This window comes from Microcebus murinus, chromosome 5 (assembly GCF_040939455.1).
Source record: "Microcebus murinus isolate Inina chromosome 5, M.murinus_Inina_mat1.0, whole genome shotgun sequence".
Taxonomy (NCBI): Eukaryota; Metazoa; Chordata; class Mammalia; order Primates; family Cheirogaleidae; genus Microcebus; species Microcebus murinus.
Window position 1 is genome coordinate 76,543,001 of NC_134108.1, and position 26,087 is coordinate 76,569,087.

At 37.7% G+C, this 26,087-nt stretch overlaps 1 protein-coding gene across 2 annotated transcripts in view; it reads left to right on the plus strand.

Annotated features, from left to right (window-relative positions):
- Positions 1-26,087, plus strand: part of IMPG1 (interphotoreceptor matrix proteoglycan 1) — a 130,583-nt gene that overhangs the window by 58,470 nt on the left and 46,026 nt on the right. The gene's annotated exons all lie outside the window — the stretch shown is intronic.

Consider the following 26,087-nt stretch of genomic DNA (forward strand, 5'->3'; position numbering starts at 1 on the left):
ACAAGGGGCCAGGATAACAGTGAATCAGGCCTTTACAATTGGTGTGTGTATTCCCATATGCCTCTTATGGGCTGACCATCAATACTGTCTGTTCTGCTGCAGGTGTTTCTTTAGTCCAAATTAGCACATGTGTAATTGAAAAATATGAAGAATGTCCGTAAACACTGTAGTATTGCTGGTTTACTTTTGAATTTCCAAGAAGATTAATTTTGAAGGCAATAGAATCAAGCTTTCTCATAGTTAAAGAGAAATATTTAACAATATATGAAAACTTTGGTGGGGGTGGGGTGGGATGGGGGGACTACAAGTCCTACCAAAGAGCCTTTTTTTAGTGCAAAAAAGTAGCTGATTTAGGCCAGGCGTGAATCCTAGCACTCTGGGAGGTTGAGGGAGGTGGATCATTTGAGCTCAGGAGTTTGAGACCAGCCTGAGCAAAAGGGAGACCCAATCTCTACCAAAAATAGACAAAATTAGCCAGGCATGGTGGCACATGCCTGTAGTCCCAGCTATTCAGGAGGCTGAGGTAGAAGGATCACTTGAGCCCAGGAGTTTGAGGTTGCTGTGAGCTTGGCTGATGCCACAGCACTCTAGCCAGGGCAATAGAGTAAGACTCTGTCTCAAAAAAAAAAAAAAAAAAAGTAGCTGATTTAGTGGCTCCAAGAACCCCTATACTCTGAAAAAACTACAAGAAAAAAATGTCTTTAAAGAAACATGAGCCCCAAGATCCAAGACTGTTAAGGATGCATTGTGATTCTAAGTGCAAATGCCAGTGGAGATTTGTTATGGCTAGTATTTTAGTATTTTTAATAGGATTGTTATTGCTTTAGTTACAGCTCTCTTTACAAAATTCTGCAGATTTTGATCAGTCCACCTCAACTCTATTTTCTTAATAAACCCTGTGTGCAATTAGTATGCAATTTTAGAGAACGCCAGATTTTTCAGGAATATGTATACGGCATGGTAAAAGAACTATCTATAAAAATTGGATTTGGTTTCTGTGATTGTCCGTGAATGGATGTTAACTTTTGACACAGTTACTTATTGCTGTATTACAAAGCCCCCTTAAAGGTTGTGACCTAAAATAACAATCACTTATTTTGCCCATACATCTGAAATTTGGGCAAGGACCAGTGAGGACAGCTCTTCTTTGCTCCATATTGTTGTATAAGCTGGAATATCTCAACTGGTATTGAAGATCCATTTCCAGGATGGTTCACTCACATGGCTAGCTAATCAGTACTCACCCAGAGCTCTTGGCAGGGGGCCTCATTTCTTTCTACACAGGTGTCTCCACAGGGTTACTTGGGCTTCATCACAGCATGACAAGCTGAGTTCAAATAGTCAGTAGTTTAATCTCTTAAGGGCCTAGAAACAGCATAGCATCTTTTGCTCACCTCCTAATGGCTTGGTAGTTACAGAGCCCACCTAGATGCAAAAGGAGGGAACCTTATATCTTGATAGGAGAAGTATCAAAGAATTTATTGCCATTTATAATTAACCATAATCCACATCAACTACTATCTTGACTTCCAAATCATTCTGGAGTTGATTGGACAAAACAAAACTTTTGGTGAAATGGTTGATAGGAAATGTTTTCTGCATTCTTTTCTTTCATTATATCATAAAACTTTCTTAGAGGATCAGCATTTCAGGGTAGATTAGCAAAAATAATAGTATATCTACTATATCACGATGAAAGCATTATTGTATTTTCAAATTGCTTTACTGTTTTCATTTTATTTATGCATTCCTTCCATTTATGAATACACCATAAAATACTAATTTGGAAGAAATGTTAGAGATAATTTAGTGAAGCCACTCTGTTTCACAGATGTGAAAACCAAGGCTAGAAAATCAAGGTCACATTATAGCTGACTACAGAGCCAAGACTGGTATTCAAGTTTTCTCCATCTTTTATAGTATGTTTGGCTTAAGTAGCTCCATCCTTTATTTTATATATATCCTTAAACTTGCTTTGCCCTCAAACCATAGCCTCTTCTCTATTTCACTACTCTGTCAATTTTTCTAAATATTAATAGTTTGGGCTTCTGAGTCTCCACTGTCTCACCTGCTAATCACAAATTTTCACCTCTTACCACACGGTAGAGGACCAGGACTTTCACAAAAGTCACAGGCAAATTCCTCATTGATCAGCTTAGCAGCCTCATTTTCTTGTTCATTTTATTTTACATTTCTGGCATGTGGCTCTTGTCAACGGCTCCCTTCTTGAAACCCCTTCATCTGGCTTCCACAAAATGATTCCTCCTAGTTTCATATTCCCTGACTACTCCTTCTCAACTTCCTACAGTGTGGCTTGTTATTAGATTTTTTAGTTTTGTTTATTGAAATTCTACCTCATTTTAAAAAAAGATTTGTGAGCTGCAGTGAGCTATGATCACACCACTGCACTCCAGCCTGAGCAACAAAGTGAGACTCTATCTCAAGAAAGAAAGAAAGAAAGAAAGAAAGAAAGAAAGAAAGAAAGAAAGAAAGAAAGAAAGAAAGAAAGAAAGAAAGAAAGAAAGAGAAAGATTTGTGGTGATTTACAGACATGGATACAATACAATAAAATTTTACTTTTATTTTAAAGAATTGAAAGAAAAATGGAAGAGAAAGTAAAGATCTCTTTTGGTGAAACAGAAATGTTTTGGAATTAGATAGAGGTGGTGATGGCTCAACATTAAGAATATACTAAGTGCTGCTGAACCATTTACTGTAAAATGGTTGATTTTATGTTGTGTGAGTTTCTCCTCAATAGTTTTTTAAATCAGATAATGCTGTAGGGAAAATTGTATGCAAAAAAAATCATAAAGTTCTATAAGTTTGCTTTAGGTGGTTTGTGATTTGGCTCTGAGTTTCTTAGCAGGCTGTGCAAGGAGGAAAATACAATCAATCACGTGATTTCCCCCCCCCATTTTGATACAGGGTCTCTCTCTGATGCCCAGACTAGAGTGCAGTGGCATCATTATAGCTCACAGCAACCTCAAACTCCTGGGCTCATCCTGCTGCCTCAACCTCCCAAGCAGCTAGGATTACAGGTGTGCGCCACCACATCCGGCTAATTTTTCTATTTTCTGTGGATACAAGGTCTCAATATGTTGCTCAGGCTGGTTTTGAACTCCAGGCCTCAAACAATCCTCCCAGACCTCAGGCTTCCAAAGTGATAGGATTATAGGTGTGAGCCCTCCTGCCAGCCCAGTTGTATAATTTAAATCTACATGCTTATGTGTTGTAATTTCTTAGGAGAAAAATTTCTGACAAGCTTCATAAGGATGACAGTCTGGGTTATGGTACAACATGTTCTTCCACATGAACCTTCCTACTGTGTAAAACCAGTGGCAGGTGTTTCTTTTAAGGCCCTTATTGGATATGTGCAATGCCAAAGCCCGGTTCATTGCAGCAGTTCTAGGAGGGGCTAGGTTCCACAGTCTGCCTTAACTCAGGATTGATTTTAAAGTACTTAGAAGAATGAATGTGCTGCATAACCTCCAATCAATGCTCTGTAAGTAAAAATTATATCTCATAAGTGAGCCTCTGATTAGTATTGAGCAAGAAGAGTTATATTTGCTGACATGGGCCTAGAGTGGAAATATTCCATATTGCCAATTAATGGCAGTTCCATCTGCTTTCATAATCATCCCAGCTGGGAATAGAAATCACATATTTTAGTGAAAAATCAAGACCCTCCCTAGGAAACATTCCTGATCAAAAGGCGTCTCATTTATGCATGGAAAAAAGCAAAAAGAGTGCTCTGGACAAGACAAAGGCTGCCTCCCTCATAAAACAATTCTGGGTCTCTCCCATGTACAGGTAAAATGAAAATTTGGGTTCCAAAGTTCTGTGCCATGGTATTACAGAGATAATTTTAGCCTGGAAAATTTTTAAGGTTAGTGTCACCAAACGCCCACCAAGCCATTAAAATCTCAGTAAAGCACTCATAGAAATCTTTCAACTGAAGCAGTTTAATTTAGTAGTTAATTCTCTGAGATAAAGTACTTGCAAAATATGCCTCTAGAAACACTAAATGAATTGGTATGTGGTACAGAATTATGAGGTCTTCTATTATTAATATTTTTTGGAGTAGTTGACTCCAAGCCATTCTTTTTCGCAGAGCTATTCTTTTGCAGCATTAACTGTTAACTCCTATTTCATAAAAATGAGAGTCATAAACATATAGAAGAAACTCAACATTCTGTCTTCCACACAACGTGTATCCAACTTGTTCAAAAATATTGTCAAGTCATCAGAGTAGAAAGTCTGGTGTGGTGCGGTTTGGGTTAGGTGTGTGTAGGCAGCAATATATTTCTTTTAGCTCATTAGAATGATCATCTGATCTGTCAAGAGAGAAGCTCTTTACTGTTCTCCCCCCCAAATTACAGACTTTTTCACTTATAAGACATTCCATTTAAAATGTAAGCCAGGTCTCTTAATAAATTGCAGTATTTTAAGTGAAGAAGCAAACTTTAGGCAGACCTACTCTACCGCTGGACATCAATATGTCTTATATTTCCTCTTGTGGCCATATGCTATAATCAGCACATTTCCAACTTTTCTTTATCTCACCCTAGCCTTTGACTCCATCAAAAGGAATCAGTGAAATGAACTAAATTGAATGAACTCAATATAAAACCCAGCTGCTGGCCGGGCGTGGTGGCTCACGCCTGTAATCCTAGCTCTCTGGGAGGCCGAGACGGGGGGATTGCTCGAGGTCAGGAGTTCGAAACCAGACTGAGCAAGAGCAAGACCCCGTCTCTACTATAAATAGAAACAAATTAATTGGCCAACTAATATATATAGAAAAAATTAGCTGGGCATGGCGGCGCATGCCTGTAGTCCCAGCTACTTGGGAGGCTGAGGCAGGAGGATCGCTTGAGCCCAGGAGATTGAGGTTGCTGTGAGCTAGGCTGATGCCACGGCACTCACTCTAGCCTGGGCAATAAAGTGAGACCCTGTCTCAAAAAAAAAAAAAAAAAAAAAAAAAACCCAGCTGCTAATGTTTCATGAGGTCAGGAAGTACGGTCTGTCTCTATTCATTGCTATATTGTCAGAATCCAGCCAAATGCTATATTAACAGGCAATTAATATATGTTGAATGAATTGAAAGAGTAAATGAATGAATTTATATTATAATACATCCATGAAAGTTAGAGTTGATGTGATTAATCTGGTTACCTTTCTAATCTGTCTACTAAGAAGCTCAAAGCCAAACCAATGGTCCAGAAGCAATATTCTGCTATCAATTCTAGTCACACCATTGCCAAAATATGTCATCTATTGTCCTGATTTTGTGCTTTTGCATAAGTTACTTTTTCTTGTGCCTGTAATACCCTCCCATTCTTCTAGCCTGTTGACCTCCATTTTATACTTTAAGTTCCTGCTAACACTTCCTCTATGAAGCTTTCCCCAACTCCCTCCTGAAAAAGGATTCATAATTACCATCTGTTCACTGATTTCATAGCAAAAAATCATATATGCTTCCATCAAACATTTACCAAGTAGTATTAAAAGTATTGATATGCATGTCTGGGATCTCTCCAAGACTGAATTCCTGAAGTAAAAGGATGTGTTCTTATTCTTTTTTTAAAGAATTTCTGTGCTAAGTACAGTGTCTTGTGCAAAATTGTAGTTTCATAACTATCTGTCACTGCTGTCAACCTTATTGGGACTGTCAGTGTTATCAGTCTCAGACAGTAAAATCCCAGAGGATATGCCCCCTCCCTGTGTCAGTCCCCACATAGCTCCACAGACCACCTCATGTGTAAAGCAATGTTCCTTATTGGTAAATACTTCTGTCAAAAAGAGAGTGCTGAAGAACTTTAATCAGCTCCACCTCATGTGATGTAACAACTACCATGCTGATTAAATATAAGCATGCAGTGAAAGAAATTTGCAATAAGCCACTCTCCTAGCCAAAAAAAAAAAAAAAATTTACATTTTCTAACTCTCAATCAGGAAGGCCTGGCAAAGATATTATTTAAATTGCTCCACTTTAGGATGAAAAAAATAATCATAAGACTTGAAAAGAGTTGTAAGAACAACTCAGCTGAACTTTAAGCAACTATGGTCAAGATTTTTTGCCTGTTATTCCTTACCAGAGAGTAAGGTTTTCCCAGCAGTATACTGCTTATAAAAATTGCTCTGAGAGGTCCATGAGAAAATTGTCATCTAAAGGAAGGAAAGAATGGCCATTCACCAAAGACTTGCAATTACATTCCATCCCTAGATACGATCTTCACAGTGCCCAGAAAAAGATGAAAAGGAAATTGAAGTTCTTCCAACTCTCAAATTTGGTACTTGAAAATTTAGCCTAGATGTCAGATGAGTTAATATTGTCCTTCAGGGTTTCAGTTTGGGACATTCAGTGCTCCAACCCACATTTTGGCAATTCCCACGAAAATTCATGTTCTGACTTTCTGGCCTCTACTGAACTAATATTACTCCATCTCCCTGCCTGAATCTGTTCTCTTCTTTTTCTCTTCCCCATTTTCTCCCTTCTCCAGTCTAGATTTCTATGGGTAGATCCAACTTTACTGTAGGTTGAGACAATAGAAGGAAAGAAGGAAGTCACGTTGCAGCTCCACCCAGCAAACACCCTCAAATTGAATATGGACATCCCTGTCTTAACATGTCGGTTACATCCTCTGTTGGAAAATTCTCACTGGCCAATACTACCTTGGTTATTCCCTGCTGTACTATGCTGTTAAGTCCTTATTCTCTCAAAACTCTCCTCATGATCACCCTTTCCCCAGGCTGCTCCCAGCTCCCTCCCCAAATTCTTGTCCAACTTTTATGCAGACTAGTAAGGTCTGTTCAATCTCTTTCCACTATTTTACTGAACAAAGACCACATGTTTCTAAAATAAATTCTGCCATTTCTGCAGGGGAAAAAGCAGTTAGAGGTGGTTGTAGTAAGAAATTCCTTCCATCTTGATACTTCTTCACATGGATACAGGTAATACAGGTATATCTTCAGATGATACTTTGTACCAAGTGGTTGTCAGTAACTCTTGGCAACTTCATCTCACCTTGATACTACTGTTTCTGCTTCTTCTTCCTTCCTCAGGGGAGTCCTCTTTCTCCTCCTCTGTATCACACAAGCTCATTCTCTGATTTTACCCCATATGGCACTAGTATACACTGATTTCCCCAGAGGCCCAAGTAACTTCTCTGCTTATCTTTTGGTGGGAAACTGGTCCATCACTGGTCCATCCAGGGACACTGTTGGCCACAGATCCAAGCAAACTCTTCATGTGCCAGTAGACCAGAGTTAAAAGGATTTCAATGAATTGCCTTAATTAGTAGTTGCTATCTTGTATGTTGTGCTCATTCATTTATTCATTCAACAAATATTTATGTTGTGCTTATTAAGGACATGGAATAAATCGTTGAACAAAGCAGATGCACTCCATGACTATCATGGTTTGGGTTCACCCCAAAATAGAGTCTGAAATAAATATTAAATTACAAGGAGCTTATTTCAGGGATGATCCCAGGAAACTTGATAAGGAAATGAAGAAGTGAAACAGGGAAGAAAAGAAAACCAATACAGCCAGTTCCCACTGTGGGACCACTTGATATTCATCGGTGGTATGCTGGTAAATGTTTAACAACCAATCTAAAAAAAAAAATAGTGGAATATATATGCATGGAGAAGTTTAGTATAAAATATTGCTGATACAAAGAATACATAGCACACAATTTATAAATAATAAAATATACAATATTCTTTATTATCAAATCTATATAGCCAACTGATTTTCTTAAGGAAGTAATGTTTAAACTGAGATCTGAATGACAGGAAGGCAAAAATAAAAACTGAGGAGGAGTGGTAGAGAGTGTTTTGAGCAGAGGGAAGTAACTGAAGCTGGAAGTAGCATGGCATATTGAAAGAAAATGACAAAAGCCAGCAGAGCTAGAGCACAGAGATTTTAGAGAGAAAATGACGAAGCTCTAGAAATGTAGAGCTTTACAAGTCCTGTTAAGAATCATTAAAATGTTGTGAGCAAAAGAATGATGCATCGAATTTGAGTTTAAATACATCCTTCCGTCTGCATTGTGAAGAATTGGCTAGAGGTGGACAAATGCAGGTAATCAATTAGCGTAGCCTTAACAGTAATCCAGAGTAGAAATGTTAATAGCTGGGACTTGAGTGATAGAAGGGGAAATGGACAGAAGGAAATTGATTCAAGTGGTATTTAAGAGGTAAAACCAACATGAAGAATTCCGAAGCCACGAATGGGTTCAGCAAGAGAGGCTGGCCTGATTGAGGAGCAGCGCCTGCCTCAGGCTCATTAGTGGGAACCCATGCGTCTGCGATTTCTGTACCAGGTCACAGTGAACTGGTTTTGGCTCTGCCTCTCAAATGTCCAAATATTACTTTCCTGTTGCCTCTGTATAGTCATGTGACTGGTGAGCACATCCAAGAGAATTCCAGCCTTTGCTGGTTCTCAGGTCCTCGGCCTGGTCGCTTTTATCACTTCCATCCGGTTCTGTTGGCTCACATTTACAAAAAGAGAAAGAGTGATAAGTATCCATCCTGAGCAATGCTTTTGATTGATCTATCCAGTATTTCACAGAGAAGAGAAAAGCAGAGGCTGATAAATACAGGTAAATAAACTAAACAGGCAAATAGAATGATTCCCAGGGCCCCAGGATTTCTCTATATGACCTTCTTTAGCAAACCGTAGTCAAGGATACTTTAAATCTATAGAGCTGGTAGCAGCTGTGAGTGCTTTCTCCTCCTACACATTCCAATTTACAGGTGTCATTTCAACAACTCAGTGGTTTTTGTTTTGTTTTGTTAATTTCAGTTAATATGAAATTTTGTTAATTTCATATTTTTCACTTTTGGTTTAGCATCCGCTTTCTATCCCTTCTCATTTCTCTTTTCTTGGAGTGGCCACTAACACACTGCAGGAGTTGGATTTGTATCTTACTAACTGTAGCTGACATACCAGCACCTCACCAGCGCCGAAAACCAGCACGCAGCAGCTCCCGACTGGGCGAGCGGTGTGCGCCTCACCACGGAGCTCTGCACCCCCTTGCAGGTTGTCTGGAAGCGGGCTCAGTTCTGTTTCCTTTCACACTTGGTGGCACTGAGACAATAGAATAAACCTGTTGAGCTCTATTCCCGGGTCCTCCCTCGCTGATAAACAGCTCCAATGACAAGGAGAACATCTCTGCATGAATAAACCCTTAAATGCATTTCAAAATTAAGCCATTAAGACAATTTTAACAGAAATCTTAACTTAAAAACATATCACTTAGTTATCCCATGTGGAAAACTGAGAAAGTTTTCAGGAAAAGAGTTTACTGTGAGATCTAAGGAAGAGAAACCTAAATCCCTAATGTGATGGTGTTTGGAGGTTGGGCCTTTGGGAGGTAGTCAGGTCATGAGAGAAGAGCATTCATAAGAAGAGACAGTAGCGAGATCATCTCTCTCTCTCTCTTTCTCTCTCTCTCTGTATACACACACACACACACACACACACACACACACACACACACACATACTCACACACCATGTGGGAATACAACTAGAGGACAGCTGCCTGCAAACTAGGAAAGGTGCCCTTGCTAGACACTGGGTTTGCTGGTGCCTTGATCTTGGACTTTGGACTTCCCAGTCTCCAGAGCTGTGAGAAATGAATTTCTGTTTTTGAACCATCCAGTCTGTGGCATCCTGTTATGGCAGCTGTCAAAGACGCAATCCCATCCTCAGATAACAATGCCCTGTTATTAATACATATGTCTGTGCTGTTTCCAAGGCCTAGATTTGGGATAAATTAAAATTTCATGTTGGATAACTCTTAATTATAAAAACAACATAATTTTTCAGCAAGTACAGAGAACATCTCTGAAAATGAAGAGCTTTTCATCTATTTCCTTTATTTAAGACCTAAACATATGAAATAGTGAACAATGTAAGATTTTGTGTATAAAGCACAAAAACTACTTAAAGGACTTTATATAGACTAAATGTATGTATAAAACCATTTTAGGTCAGAAGAGAGGAAAATCAGTGAGATGCAGACACGTCAAAGAAGGCACTCACAGAGCCTTGAGTGGGTGGGGAAGAGAGCACAGGACTTTGCTGAAGAGAGGGGAGATGAACCTCCAAGTTGAACAAGTTTCATGAGCAGAGTTGCAGAAGTTGAAGTGAGTTTCAGGGAAGAATGCAAAGCAATAAGTAGAGGAAGGATATACATCAAGCAAGGCCTCAAAAGTCAAAAAAGGGAGTTTGTTCTGGGTTTTCAGGCAGTGAAGGGGAGTGATAAACATGGGGCTTACGAAAGTTAGTCTGGGTGCAGCTTGGTGGGTGAGGACTTTGTCCCATATTTTGTGTGAAGCTTTGGAGGCATGGATAAGGAATGGAGGAAAGAAGAGATATTAGGCATTTAATTTTTAAAAAAATAAAATAAGGCCATGTGTGGTGGATCACACCTGCAATCCTAGCACTTTGGGAGGTTGAGGCAGGAGGATCACTTAAGGCCAGGAGTTCAAGACCAGCCTGAACGACATAGTGAAACCACATCTCTACAAAAAATAGAAAAGTTAGCCAATTGCGTTAGTACAGGCTTACTATATGGTCAGCATTTTAATCAAAGAGGCAGCTCTGGCATTGAGGGAAAGTGACATCTTAGCAGTCCTAAGGCACAAATAACAAGAGCATTTAGAAATGGATTGGGAGACATGGATACAAACTCCCATGAATAGTTTCCTTCACTTTTTAGGTTTTAGAAAATGAAACTGCATTTGTAAAGGTGTCAGTAGATTACAAATTGCATGCAGTTGTCAGTTTTTAGAAGGGGAGTCTACACAGGCAACTGAGCAACCTTCTGGAATTATCATGCGCTTGTGCTCAAAGTGACAGGTCACAGCTGACCTTAAATAGATAAGTCAGAAAAATGAGATTTTTTTGTCTTGAAATAGATCCCATTCATCTCAGAGAAAATTTAATATGTTTCGACCACTGAGTAAACCAATAGGTAAGGGGATCTTTAGTTTCTTCTTCCTCTAATTTTCTTCCTTGGCAATGAATGAGATAGAAAAATAACAACTCTCCATTGCTAGTTGGCAAGTTCTCTGTGTTGTCAGGTTAAGTAAAATCTTTGCCAGATCATGTGTTTTAGCAAGAGCTTTATGCTATTTGAGATGTTGAAACAAGTGCTAATCCACAGAATTTTAATAATATGCTTACTAAATACCATCCAAAGTCAGCATTTCCAAAACTTGCCAAACTTCACTGATAGAGCTGGAACAAATTAAAAGCATTTATAGAGAGCTTAATGGAGGTAAATGAATATGTCCATTTATTTGTATCTATGTCTGTTTGTTTTGAATGAGTGCATGTTTATTGTTTGAGGGTTTATAAAAATTATGTATATTTAAGGTATGCAACATAATGTATTAATATACATATACATAGCAAGCTGATTACTCCAGTCAAGCTAATTAACAGTCTCTCTCTTCACCTAGTTACCTGTTTTGTGTGTGTGGTAAGAACACGAGATCTGCATAGGTTTAAGAAAATGTATCTCTGTAGATTCTCAAATCAATCTTCATTCTGTAGGATGGTAAATTTCCCACTGATTTGGCAGCTTTGCATGAGAGTTTGCAATCATTTTAGTCAGACTGTATATCTGACATTATTATTTAATGATCTTTCAGTAAATTTCTTTTTAACTTTGAAAGCCAAAGTGACTCAGGGTACTCAGCAAATGATGTGCACCCCTTTTTATTTTAAGCACCTTATGGATGTTAAATGTAAATAGAGGTAGTTGTACATGATGCTTTACAGTATTCAAAAAACAATGCAAGAAATGTTACAGCTGTAAGAACTGGATGGCAGTGAGGAGGAAGAAGGCCAGAGGAAGGAAAAGTGAGACAGAAAGAACAAAATCAAAATAACCAACAGGGCCTTTTTAGGGTAGGAAATATTTGTTTCGATCCTAGGATGTGGAGGGCAGATGAAGGGGGAGTTGAAGACCTTGAAGGTAGATCAGGAGTGAATGGCACTGAGCCTGACACCCCAGACAGGTGGACACATCAATGCTGAGGACATGGGGGTTCCCTGAAAGGGAAAGCTGAGGCTGCAACTTGGACATTTTCCTGGAAAAGCCAATTTAAAAAAGTAACATTTCCTCAAGGACCTGGGGTGGGAAAGAGGACCTATGAGCTCAGGAAAAGGAGGAAAACAGAACTAATTAAAGGAAGCAAGCTCATCTTTTAAGCTGGGCAAAGGCAAGACTGCTACCGTGCAGAGTACTTTATTCTGCTAAGTTTCTTTTAAGTTTTGCTTGTGATTCCTGCATTGCTCTAAGGGGCTGAATATTTTGAGTGGCTTCCCATGAAAATGAGAGCGAGAACACTTTCACAACAAGACTTCCAGCAATCACACTGAAAGTCGAAAGATCCTCCCCCTCCTCCTGGGCAATGGCAAAGGCCCAAGACACATAGGAAGCCCTCCCTGCATTCCATCCCAGGTGAATCTTTTCACTGAAAGTCCCTCCCAATGAGGCTTTTTTCTTTCTTAGGCAAAAAGGAATTTAGGCATAGCCCAAGAAAAGCAGGAAACTAGCACTGCAATACCTTGCAACACTGCAATGCCTTGACTGCCTTAATGTTCAATATAGAAAATGGAACCTGCTGCTTGGCAAGACTCCTCTGTGGGTGCCCCTAATTTCAGGCTAAAAGCAAAAGAAAAAAATTATCACAAGAAAAATTTCTGTGATTTAATTATATGTTGAAAATCTTGTTTGTGGAGCAATTTTATCTATTGTTTCATTGTATACTAAAAGTATGAAACTCTCCTGTTCATTAGAATCACGTAAGGGTTTTTTTGGTTTGTCAGCTTCTTTTATTTGTATTTGTTTTTAAGTTTGCAGCCTTCATATACAAACGAACGTGTTTCTCAATCCACTTCTCCCCTGTGGAGTCTCATTTTCTCTTCTCATTGTGAACATTTTCTGCTTCCTCCTATGAAACACTGGCTGGCCAAGAGATCCAATTTGACATTTCATGCATTTTATAGCAACATCACCATAATGGTATCTTTCAGTCTTCATTATTGATAACTACTATGCTTGATAAGGACAAGTTATATTACAAGCATCATTCTCTAAGGCCATTTTCCCAATGTCAAATTTTCTTCCCAAACTCATGATCTGCAATAAGGTATCCTTATGTAGATCCCCATCAAGATCTGAGCCTTCAGTGGCCTCCCCTCTAATTCAAGGTCAATTTGCCCAAGATTTCATGGACCTGGGTTTTTCCTTCATACTCTATTGTAATAATAATTAAGACCTTCAATCCACACTGGGATTTTTTTCCAGCTCCTTAGAATCTTTTTTCATGAATTCCTGCACACATCTTCCTGACTCTCTTTGTTCTTCCTCTTCACCTAATCTCAAGGCACCATTTGTGCATGTTTAATGTGCACCACCCAGGTAGGGCCAGGATTAGCATGGAGTGAGTGAGGTACTAGCTTCAGGTGCAGAATTTAAGAGGAGCCAAAAACTCAGGAATCAAGATAATATTTCAATGCAATCTTTCAAAGAATCAAAATTAGTGCCAAAAACTCACAATGAACAAATATCAAAATTTTAAATGATGATGACTGTTGTTTGTTTTATGGCATTATTATTTGTGGCCTTGCAGTGTGACAGGAGTGGTCATTTCCAACCTGCCCAGCTCCTGACCTGCGAGGCCCTTGCATCCCTCTTCGTGCAGGTTTATGAAAGTTGACATGGGCGCAAACAGATTGTGCAACGTGGGGCTTCATATGGTGTCACATTTTCTAATTGTGGCACTTTTATTAACTTTTTCTTCTCAGTTCAAAATATGAGAGAATATTTTGATAAACGTATATAGGGGTACCCATGTTCCCTTTTGCCCCAGGATCCAGTATGGCTCAACACAAACAGAACTAAATCTCACTAATACTGGGTTCTGTAAATGGAACTGCTCTCCAAGCTTTGTCCTGCTATCCAGATAAAGAAGTATTAGGGTTTAAATCGTCCAGAAAAACAATAGAAACAATACAGACAGCGGTATTTATGAGGATGACAAAAGGATTTGTTGTAAATTACTAACGCATTATTTTAGATGAGAAACGCATTAATTTTTTTATGTATTCACTGAAATATAAATACTTTTCAGCAGACTTCTGGGATCAGTTTTCTATTCTTTCTGCCTTAATGACTCAGCCAGCCTATTGAAAATTACACTCTTTCATCCCATCCCACCTGGAGAATGATGGCTACCTGTGTATATTCCCTGGGTTGGCCAGGTGATTCTGCCTCTCTCTGCCTCCTCCACAATCCCAGTGCAGTATTCTGCACCCCTGTGCTCTCTGTCTACTGCATCCCCTCTGCCAGAGCCAGCATTTCAAAGTCCCTTTTTGGTGGGAGGGGTCCCTTCGTTAGTTGATCCATATTAGTCAGAATCTAACCGGAAAACTGAAACCATTCAGATATTAAGTTACCATTTTTCTAGGCCAAAAACAGTTGAATATTAGCAATTTCAAATGGTTCAAACTATTATTTACAAGACTAGGAATTTATTTTTATTTTTTAATTGACAAAAATTGTATATATTTGTCATGTATGACATGATATTTTGAAATATGTATACATTATGTAATGGCTAAATCAAGCTAATTGGCATATATATTACCTCATATGCTTACCATCTTTTGTGGTGAGAACACTTGAAATCTACTCTCAGCAGTTTTCAAGAATGCAATATATTGTTATTAATTATAGTCACCATGTTGTACAATCGATCTCTTGAATTTATTTCTTCTATCTAACTGAAATTCTGCATCTTGTGATCAACATCTATCTCCCCACCCCCACCTCCACCACACACAGCCCCTGGTAACCACCATTCTGCTCTCTACTTGTATAAGTTTCACTTTTTTAGATTCCACATACAGTGTGAGTGAGATCATATAGTATTTGTCTTTCAGTGCCTGTCTTATTTCATTTAATATAATGTCCTCTAGGTTAATCCATATTATCACAATTGACAAGATTTTCTTCTATTTTAAGGCTGAACAGTATTCCATTGTGTATATGTACCACATTTTCTTTTACCTATTCATTTGCTGATTGACATTTAGGTTGATATCATATCTTTGCTATTATAAATAATGGAACAATGAACTTGGGAGTGCAAATATCTCTTCAACAGATTGATTTCATTTTCTTTGGAAAAGTACTCAGTATTGGGATTGCTGAATCACACAGCAGTTCTATTTTTAATTGTTTAAAAAAAGTTCCATGCTGTTTTCTGTAATGGCTATCCTAATTTACATTCCCACAACAGTGTGCAAGTGTTCCCTTTCCTCCACATCCTTACAGTACTTGCTATCTTTTGTCTTTTTGATAATAACCATTCTAACATGAGTAAGGTAATATCTCATTATAGTTTTAATTTTCATTTCCCTGATTATTAGTGTTGTTGAGCATTTCTTCATATACCTGTTGGCCATTTGCATGTCTTCTTTTGAAAAATGTCTGTTCAAGTCCTTTGCCCATTCATAATCAGGTTGTTTGTTTTTTTGTCATTGATTGTTTGAGTTCCTTATATATTTTGGATATTAACCCTTATATTTTTTATCATTTCATAGGTTGTCTCTTCATTTTGTTTCCTCTGCTGTGCAGAAACTTTTTAGTTTGATTTAATGTTTTTTTATTATCACTTTTATTGCCTGTGCTTTTAGGGTCATATCCAAAAATTCATTGCCCAGACCAATGTCATGGAGTTTTCCCCTATGTTTGCTTCTACTAGTTTTATAATTTGGGGTCTCACATTAAAGTCTTTAATCCACTTTGAATTGATTTTTTTTGCATACGGTATAGAATGAAGGTCTAGTTTTATTCTTTTGTGTATGGGTATCCAGTTGTTCCAACACTAGTTATTGAAGATATTGTCCTTTCTCCATTGTATGTTCTTCACACATTTCTCAACAATTTATTGACCATAATGCATGGATTTATTTCTTGGCTCTCTATTTGTTCCTTTGGTCTATGCACCTGCTTTTATGCCAGCCTCATGCTGTTTTGATTACTATAGTTTTATAGTAGTTTTTAAGTTATTATATTCAAATATAATAATATGATGCCTCTAGCTTTATCCTTTTTGTTCAAGGTTGCTTTGGCTCTTTGAGGTCTTTTGTGGCTTCATACAAATTTTAGGATTGTTTTTTTCTATTTCTGTGAAAAAATGTTGATGGGATTTTGACAGGGATTGCATGAATCTTTAGATCACCTTGTGTAGTATGGACAATTTAACAATATTTTTCCAATCCATGAACATGGAGTATCTTTCCACTTCTTTTTGTCTTCTTCAATGTCTTTCATCCATGTTTCATAGTTTTCAATACATAAGACTTTCAACTCCTGGCTGGGTGCGGTGGCTCACACCTGTAATCCCAGCATTCTGGGAGGCCGAGGCAGGTGGATAGCTCAAGGTCAGAAGTTTGAAACCAGCCTGATCAAAAGCAAGACCCTGTCTCTAGTAAAAATAGAAAGAAATTAATTGGCCAACTAAAAATACATAGAAAAAAAATTAGCCAGGCATGGTGGCACATGCCAGTAGTCCCAGCTTTTTAAAAAAAAAAAAAAAAGAAAAGAAAACAATTCTATTTGTAATAGTTACAATATATATATATATATATACATATATATATACTTAGGAATAAATTTAACCAAGGAGTTCAAAGTCTTTTTTTTTTTTCTTTTTTTTTTTGGAACAGAGTCTTACTCTGTTGCCCGGGCTAGAGTGCTGTGGCATCAGCCTAGCTCACAGCAACCTCAAACTCCTTTGGGAGTTTGGGCTCAAGTAATCCTCTGCCTCAGCCTCCCGAGTAGCTGGGACTACAGGCATGCACCACCATGCCCAGCTAATTTATTTTCTATATATATTTTTTAGTTAGCCAATTAATTTCTTTATATTTAGTAGAGATGGGGGTCTCTCTCTTGCTCAGGCTGGTTTTGAACACCTGACCTTGAGCTATCCTCCTGCCTCAGCCTCCTAGAATGCTAGGATTACAGGCGTGAGCCACCACTCCCAGCCAGAATTGTTTTCTTGATTTCTTCTTTGGATAGTTTGTTTTTAGTGTATAGAAGCACTATTGATTTTTGTGTGTTGATTTTGAGACAAGGAATTTAATGTAGGGAACATGATACTCAAGTGGAGAAAGAGCCAGAAGCCAAAAAGGAAAGAGAGGTTACCCAGAGATTAGGAAGAGCAGGGCTCTTCTGCTGCCCTTGGGCTAGAAAGACAAAGGGAAGAGATGGTATTACTAGAATCCATGAGCCAGCTCACCTGAAGGAAGTGGGAAGTCTGGAATACCTATCCAGTGGAAGCCATAGCTACAGAAGAGAAAGAATTGTTACTGGAGCAGCCACTTAACGCACGGAGGGAAGAGGAGTGCCTGCCTGCCATTGCCCCACATTGGCCAAACCCAGCCAGAAACCAGACAGTACACAGGCCTTTGAAATGCAACCAACAGGGGTCAGCTCCCCATTTCTACCTCCCTGAAACAGAGCAGAGTGAGGGATTGGCAAGGAATGACTCTGAGGGAAACCAGGCGTAGGATCAATTCAGAGTCCAAATAAGGGGTCCTATTATTGAGTAGCAATACGGCTCTTACAGGAACATCATTAAATGTTGCTCAGCCAGCAGTAGCTGAAAGTTCTTTCTATCTAGTTACTCCGTTGCCAATATTGTGGGACCCACAAATACACAGGTCATTGTACTTCAAAACTATCTCCTTATTTGTACTTAATTGAAAGCAGGAGATTCTCTCCTTATGTGCTAAGTAATTCTAAGGTTGCTATAAGATTGCTTATTCATTATGCTGCTTAGTATTTTATTGAAACTGATAGATTTGGGTGCACCAGGGAAATATCTTCTTGTGCACCCAAATCTATCAGTTTCAGTAAAGTACAAAACAGCATAATCACTTGGGATAGTTTCCATTTAGTACTGACATCTTCTTGATGCAGTTACCCAATTTTGCTGCTCTTGAATTGAGGCAATTTCATTCTATCTCTTTATACTAACTCTTATCCATTTTCTTGATTTCCTCTACCCCATCAACGCTCTCTAGATAAATGGATGAATGCATGTGGGATGGGTGATAGAAGATTGTTGGATGTTAATGATAATGATAATGTCCCTGCATTTAAAATATGGGGATGTCCCCCAGTTCTTTTGGTGGCAGTGGGAACTATAAAGTGCTATGGTTGATGCAGAGTCATAGATGCAAAATGTAAACCTCCTCAATGTAACATTTTTATCTTAAAACCATAGTTAAAATGTTAAATTAAAAGTAGAAAGAGGTGATTTGCTCAGAAAGATAGTCATCATTTGGACATTCTTTTCATTGCAGGTGAGGAGGGTTGTTTGAACATATTTTCCTTATTTGCATAGTAAATAACAATCTGTTACCTGAATTATTCAAATTTTCTTCTTAATGTTCAAATTCCCTCTGTATTCAGTCTTTGCAGGATGCTGTAAATCCTCCCCCGCACCACAACCTTCACTCTACAATATGTCTTATAGAGCTGAATTTTTTATGACTTAATGTTATGTTAATATATGATTAGGCTATGATTTATTCAAACATAATTTATTTCCCTTAGTAAATCTTACAAATTCTTCAAAATCTTTTGTCAAATAAAAGCAGAAGAAATACCATGTTTTAAGTACAACTGTCAATACCAAGTGCATGAAATTAATCAAACATCTAATGCACTAAAGGCAACTCAAGTGCCTTTTGTAGATCACTTAGTGATAAGTAATACTTAGAAATTTGAGTTCGGAATATCTCCAAGTGGAACTATTAAAGTATCCCTTAAAAAGGTAATGTTTCTAAACTATCTTTTAAAACTAGAAATTTAGAAGCAGTCTCTTGCATCTTCCCTTGCACATAACGATTCCCTCTAGCTGATAGAATGTAATGTACTGTAGTAATATCTTCAAAATATGTATTTACAGAACCAACTTACAAAATGCTTTGAGGCATCAGTGATTATTTTTAAGTGACTGAGATACAAATATCTTCTATGACTATAACTTGACAAAAGTCACTAAAAACTATAATACCAGTTCTCTTCCTGTGAGAGATTTATAGCCCATTAAAATGTAACCAAAAAACAATGTTGACCAGCTTAGATTGACAACAACCTGGAAATTCAAACATGCTTTTTAATGTGTATTTCCTTTTCAACAAGTTCTTTAGCAGAAAAAGTCATTTATTTTTCCAAAATGACACTCATTGATATAAAAGGAATTTTAAATGTTATGTGCAAGAACGTTTCTAAAGGAACTTCAATGAGATCACATTGCACATTTTTTACTCATCAGAGTTCAAAGCTACTGCCTAAAGTTGAATTTTCTTGTCTTTAATTAAACTAGTTCTAAAGCAGAGTTCCCGCTTGGTGGACTTTACTAGATTTTTGTGTTAGACATAAATGTTTGTGTAGCTCTTCTTGACCCAAGTCTTCACCAGCAAAATATAACGAAAAGGAACCTGTGGATGGACAGGAACTGAGAGGCCTGAGGGCAGAAGAAAAATGTTTTCCATCCTCCTCAAGGACAGATCAGGGCTGCATCACAGTGCTTCACCCCAAAATGTTCCCATAACAAATTGGGGAACCTTTCCCCTTCCAGTGTTCTCAAACTTTTCCACGAATCAGAATCTCCTGGAGAACTTCCTAAAACACTGATTGCAGCGCCCTAAACTCAGCTGTTACTGATTCAGTAGGTCTGGGGTGGGGCCAATTTGCACGTCTAACAATCTCACCAGGGACTCTGATTTGGTGGGGGAAAAGCTTGGAGAATCACTGCTTCACAGTAACAGCTGTAACTATAATATAATTTAATTTGGGCTTTAACATTTTTAAAGCTCTTTCATGCCTTTTCATTTCATTAATTTATTTCTGAGCCATCCTATAAGATGCGCCGGACAGCTATTCTTCTTCTCTGAGATTATAAATGAGAAACACCGAGGCTTCTCCTCCTGTGTTTTCTGTCTCAATGAATATAACCACCAAGAATGAAAGTGCCCGAGCCAGAGACCTGGAAGTTCCCAAGGCTCCTCTTACTCCACTCACAACCAGCCGTGGTCCAAGTCCTGTTGATTTTACCCTCTGTGTTATGGATTTTCCACTTTCTTCCACTGCTGTGCCTTTGCATATATTGTATAGGTCTCTTCCTGATAGACCTATACACTTCATGTTTAAATTTTTCTAGAAAAATGTTTCATAGAGTTTAATAGATATTAAATCAGGTTGGATTATCTTTTATACATATCTAATAATATTTTGTCCTCTTTTAAGTATTCATGAATCCAATTTCTCCTTCAGATTTGCACATTTTGTGGCACACCTTTTTAAATGTTCACCATGCCATAAGTGTATGATTGCATCTGAAACTGTCTTGCTTGAAGCGTGTTAGGCATGGTGGGCAAGACCTGCTCTTCAGGTGGGAACACGAGTAGCTAATCCCCCAGTACCCTGTGGAATCAGATTCCCATTCTGGTACTTGATTCAATCTGCTTTTTCTTATCACAAGCGTTTTGACTCCAGCCTTTCAGTTTATCCCTGCGGCTCATTAATTTCAGCCCTGGCCTCACCAAGGCCTGGGTTTAACAGGGTGAGCTGTTCTTCTGAGAAAAAGTTTATTACTAGTAAATACAATTACTATTTTGTTGTGAAATTTTATGAGGAATAAAAAACAAGGCTTTTGCTAAGTTGCTCACTATTGTTAAAATACCCTGATGTAATTTTCTTTAACTCAAAGTGTCTACGGCCTGTGTTTTCATTGTAAAAAGGATTCTGTGGACTCCTTCCTTGGTAATGACTCAAATCTCAGCTTTCGGACTTTCCTCAACCAAAATGGTTGCCTTGCCTTTCCCAGCACTTGAATATAGTTATAACACCTGGAAAGTGGGACCTAAGTGGTTTGAAGATTCATTATGGAAAAGGCTGACTTTCTGTTTTACATGACGTGTTAGTACACCCATGTGCCCCTGATTGACAGGTCATAGTTCTGTGCTATAAGTAGCATTAATTCACAAAGGTTCAGCAGTGCCACTTCCTTGGATGTCCCCTATCCCCACCCCTTGTCCATCCAGCTCTTCACAAGTCATATTAGCTCTAGCACCTTGCTAAGCCACCAATTGTTCTTTGAGTCAATGAGTATATCACCACAATATCAGTCTTATTAAGGACCTCATCATTAATATTATATTAGGAGTTTATTAATCTTTCTATGCCTCAGTTTCTTTATATACACAGTGAGGGTGATAACACTTTATAAATTGGTTGTGACCTTTAGGTATGGTAACATACACAGAAGGTGCTCAATAAATTGGAGTGGCTGCAGTATTTTCAGTTAATGCACCTGAGGAAGGGAATATATTTATCTTGTTTGTTGCTATTGCCCCAGTGCCTTGCAAATACCTGGAAGATGGTAGATATTCAATAATTTCTGTTGAATGAATACAAGAATGCATGCATGAATGAAGTTCTGGCAAAGAGGAAAACAGCTTTTGGTACTTTCTTGTGGAAATAAAATGGATAGGTTGAAAAAATTGAATTTTAGTGCTGGTCTGTCATAAGTTAATTTTGAGTAGGCTTTTAATTTTTCTGAGCCTCCAATGCTTCACCTGTAAATGGGCAACAATACCTGCCTTGCCTTTATCAAAGGGGTGTTAATAGATGTAAGTGAAATAAAGACTGAGCATATAGAAAAGAAAACAATAGCAAAATATGTCAGCAACAAGAGTATACTGGGACTTATTAAAAGGAAAGATGGAGAAAGCACAACAAATGCATAATCTTGGATGCAAAGACTCCCTGAAGCAGCAAAGCTGCAGTGCATGTGAATATAAGAAATCCAGGAAAAATGTGACCAGACACATATAACACATGAAATAGAAGAGGGAGAACCAAGACAAAAAGCCAAAGAAAGATGTGGATGCATTGAGTATTTAAGTAACTGATGTTGAATCAAATAATGAGAAAAGTTTTGGTTTGTTATGTGAAATAAATTACAAATTTATATGCAATGTAGATGTCTTTTATAATATTTATTAAAACGTTTAAGGATCATAGTGGATAAAATATATGGAAGAACTTTGTAAGGCATAAAATTTTATTCCTTTGCAAGAGTAAAATTACTTGGTAATTTGTAACTAAACCATCACATTTAGTGAGAATAACATGAAATCACTCACAACTTTGAGATTTGAAGAATTTAGAGTTCCCAAAGACTCCAAGTTTTCTAATGCAAAAAACTGAAAGCACTCTGAGAAAAATGGAAAACCATGACACTTCACAGTTTTTTATTAACACTGCTAGAGCTTTAGTCTACCTCGAATTCTTTATGGAATGAAATAAGGTTTAACTAAATAAAATGTATGCTTAAGTCTTTAGCAGCAATCTTATTTTCCAAGTTCCTAGCAATTAGAAAAACTGTAAGAAGAGATTAATTAAAGCAATTTATAATCTTCTCTTTCATATAATTGGCTCTATTATGCTATAAACTAAAAGAATATTACACACATTATTAATAATACCACAGGAGTTTTAGCCACTATTTGTTGTATGTTTTATATCTTAAAGTAACAGCTTGCCTTTTGATACACCAAGAAATTTTTTAAGTACCATTTCCTCAAATTTACTGATTCTCTATCCTGGCTATACATTAGAATTACCTGGAAAGTTTTTCAAACATACCCATTCAGGGGCCCTCTCTTGAGGTCCTACTTCGATTTCTTTGCAGAAGGACCCAGATATTGATAAAGTTCTAATAACTCCCCAGGATTCTAATATTCACCCAGGGCAAAGAATCTCTCAGCCTTTGGATTCGTGGTCTCCAAATACCTCAACTGAATTCTATTAACTCCCTTTGGCAAATACTAAGGAGAACTTTTTTAAGAGGTAAAATCATGACTCTCATTCAAGTATAAAATGAACATATGTTGAAGATTTTATTTACCTCATTAGTTAATGAGGAAACCAAGTGAAGTATCACAAGAACAGAAAAACAAACACCACATGTACTCACCGTTAAATTGGAACTAAGCAATCAACACTTACATGCACATATGGAAATAACATTCATCGGAAATCAAGCAGGTGGGAGGGGGGAGGGGGGGATGGGTAAATTCACACCTAACAGGTAAAATGCACACTATCTGGGGGATAACTTTGACTCAAATGGTACAAAAGCAATTTATGTAACCAGAATGTCTTTTCCCCTATAATATTCTGAAAGAAAAAAAAATGAATCCAAACAACAAACCAAATATGAGCCAGGGATTGGCACACTATAGCCCTGTGGGCCAAGTCCAGCCTAACAAGCTAAAAAAGTTTTTTATGTTTCTAAATGGTTGGAAAAAAATCAAAAGAATTATAATATTTTGTGACATGTGAAAATTATATTTAATTCAATTTTATTGTCCATAAATAAAGTTTTATTGATACACAGCCATGTGCATTCATTTTCATATAGCCTGTGGCTACTTTAGAGCTATGACAACATAGTTGGGTAGTTGTGATGGAGACCATCTGGCCTATACAGTTTTAAATATTTACTATTTGGCCCTTTTCAGAAAAAGCTTGCCAGCTCCTGATATAAGTAATCAGGAATGGTGATGTAAATTTGCAAATTGATGCAAAACTGGTCAAAATCTACCTGGCAATAGAATGTAATGTTGGAATCATCTCTTCCACAGAAGGAAAATTAATGGCATCTCCTTTTGACAAAATTCACTTGCATCTCTATGGACTAGAATTATTTGCATTACCGATAGTTTTCTATAGCTTATGGAATTATAAAAGCAGCTCAGTCAGAGACAAGGAAAAGCACAGAATCCTCTAAAATTAGATAACCCCCCAAAGGTCTGCTAGGTGATACTCAGCATTCTGTTGGAAAGATGCCCAGTCAACTTTTAAATCCATTTCAAAGTCTTTCACCATTTTTTGTGACACAGACTACTACAGTAACTTTTTCAGGACATCAGAGATACAATCTGAAGAGAACTCATTTTATTCCAAGTATGCTTGGGGCATGACCCAACCCCTTGTCTATGTCATAACACATCTTCTCTGCCTGCTGTAGCAGCTTGGCACACACCAGTGACTGACCGCCACTAACTGACCCCTGATTATGAACTTCTCATTCACTCACCAAACACAAATCCTTCTTGGACATGTTACAGAGTACTCTATGCAAGGAGCTGCCCAAGTGTAGACCTAGGCTCTGCCCTCAGGGGACACATCCAAATCAATAGAGATACTTTATTTTAGATCTGATTCACCTGTGATGTTATAACTTCCTACCATCCCAAAAGAAAATGCATCAACCCTCTAAAATTCTTACCCATATTCTATTTCTTTCATTGACTGATAGAAAAATAAGTCTGCATAAAAACCAAGCCTCCTAAAATCCTCTAAAATGCATCTTTGACTTTTTAAAATTATTATGGGTATATAATAGTCGTATATCTTCACAGGGTACCTGTGATGTTTTGATACAGGCATATAGTGTAAATTAATTAAATTAGGGTTATTAGGGTATCCATCATCTCAGGCATTTAACATTTCTTTGTGTTAGGAACATTCTAATTCCACTCTTTTAGTTATTTTAAAGTATACCCTAACTTATTATTGATTATAGTTATTTTGTTTTGCTATCAAATATTGTTAATTCTGTCTATCCATATTTTTGCACCCACTAACCATCCCCATTTTATCTCCACCTCCCCACCAACCTTCCCACCCTCTGGTAACCATCATTCTACTCTCTATTTCCATGAGATCAGTTGTTTTTAGTGTTTAGCTTCCACATATGAGTGAGAACATAAGAGACTTGTCTTGCTTGACTTATTGCACTTAACATAATGTTCTCTAGTTCCATTCATGTTGTTGCAAATGGCAGAATTTCATTCATTTTTATGGCAATATAATATTCCATTGTGTATATGTACCACAATTTCTTTATTCAGTCATCTGTTGAAGGACACTTAAGTTGATCCCATATCTTGGCGATTGTGAATAGTGCTGTATTAAACATGGGTGTGCAGATATCTTTTTGATATACTGAATTCTCTTCCTTTGGATATATACCCAGCAGTAGGATTGCTGGGCCATATTGTAGTTATATTTTTAGTTTTGGGGGGAACCTCTATACTGTTTTCCATAATGGTTACACTAATTTACACTCCCACCAACAGTGTACGAGAGTCCCCCCTTCCCCACATCCTCTGCCAGCATTCGTTATTGCCTGTCTTTTTAACTGGGATGAGATGATCTTTGACTTTTCAATCAATCTTATTTTCATTTAAACTGTTGAATATTTGTTGCAATTAAGAAAATCCTCATTAAACATACCTTTAGTGTTTTTATAATATTCTTGTGAAAACCCTTGGTAAAGTAAACAATTTTTTGAATTTGTACTATAATGTTTGCATTATTTCAAAAACAGCTGTTTTGATCTTTGCAGTTCACAGTCAAAATTTTGTAAGGTCATTCTCTGAAAAGATGACCTTCAAGCCAGACTGCATCTCCAACATACACCACTTTGATTTCTATAAATAATCACAGCTTGTGGTTCTCTAAAATACAAATAATTACACTTGCTAATTTTTGCTTTCTTATATCATATTTGGCTTTGCTTCTCACCACATCCCTAAAACAAGCAGGGCAAGTCTTATCAGCCTTCTTTCAGAAATGTAGATCTGTCAGCTAATGAGAGTTAAATCTCCCTTTTATGTCTCCCAAAGCACTCTAGGTGTCCTCTCTCTCATCATGTAGCATTCTTGCAATTAGACAGGTAACACTTGAAGACTGAAAGTTCCCTGAAGACAAAGATAAGTCTGTTGTGTTTACACTCTAGCCTCAGCAGTGCAGCAAAGTAGGTTCTGGAGTCTATTGTGTACCCTGATTTATGTTCAAATCCCAGCCCAACCACCTGCAACCTTGGGCAAATTACTTATCCTCTCTCTGTGCCTCAGTTTACCATTTGTGAAAGGGTCATAATAGTACTTATCTCATAGAGTTCTTG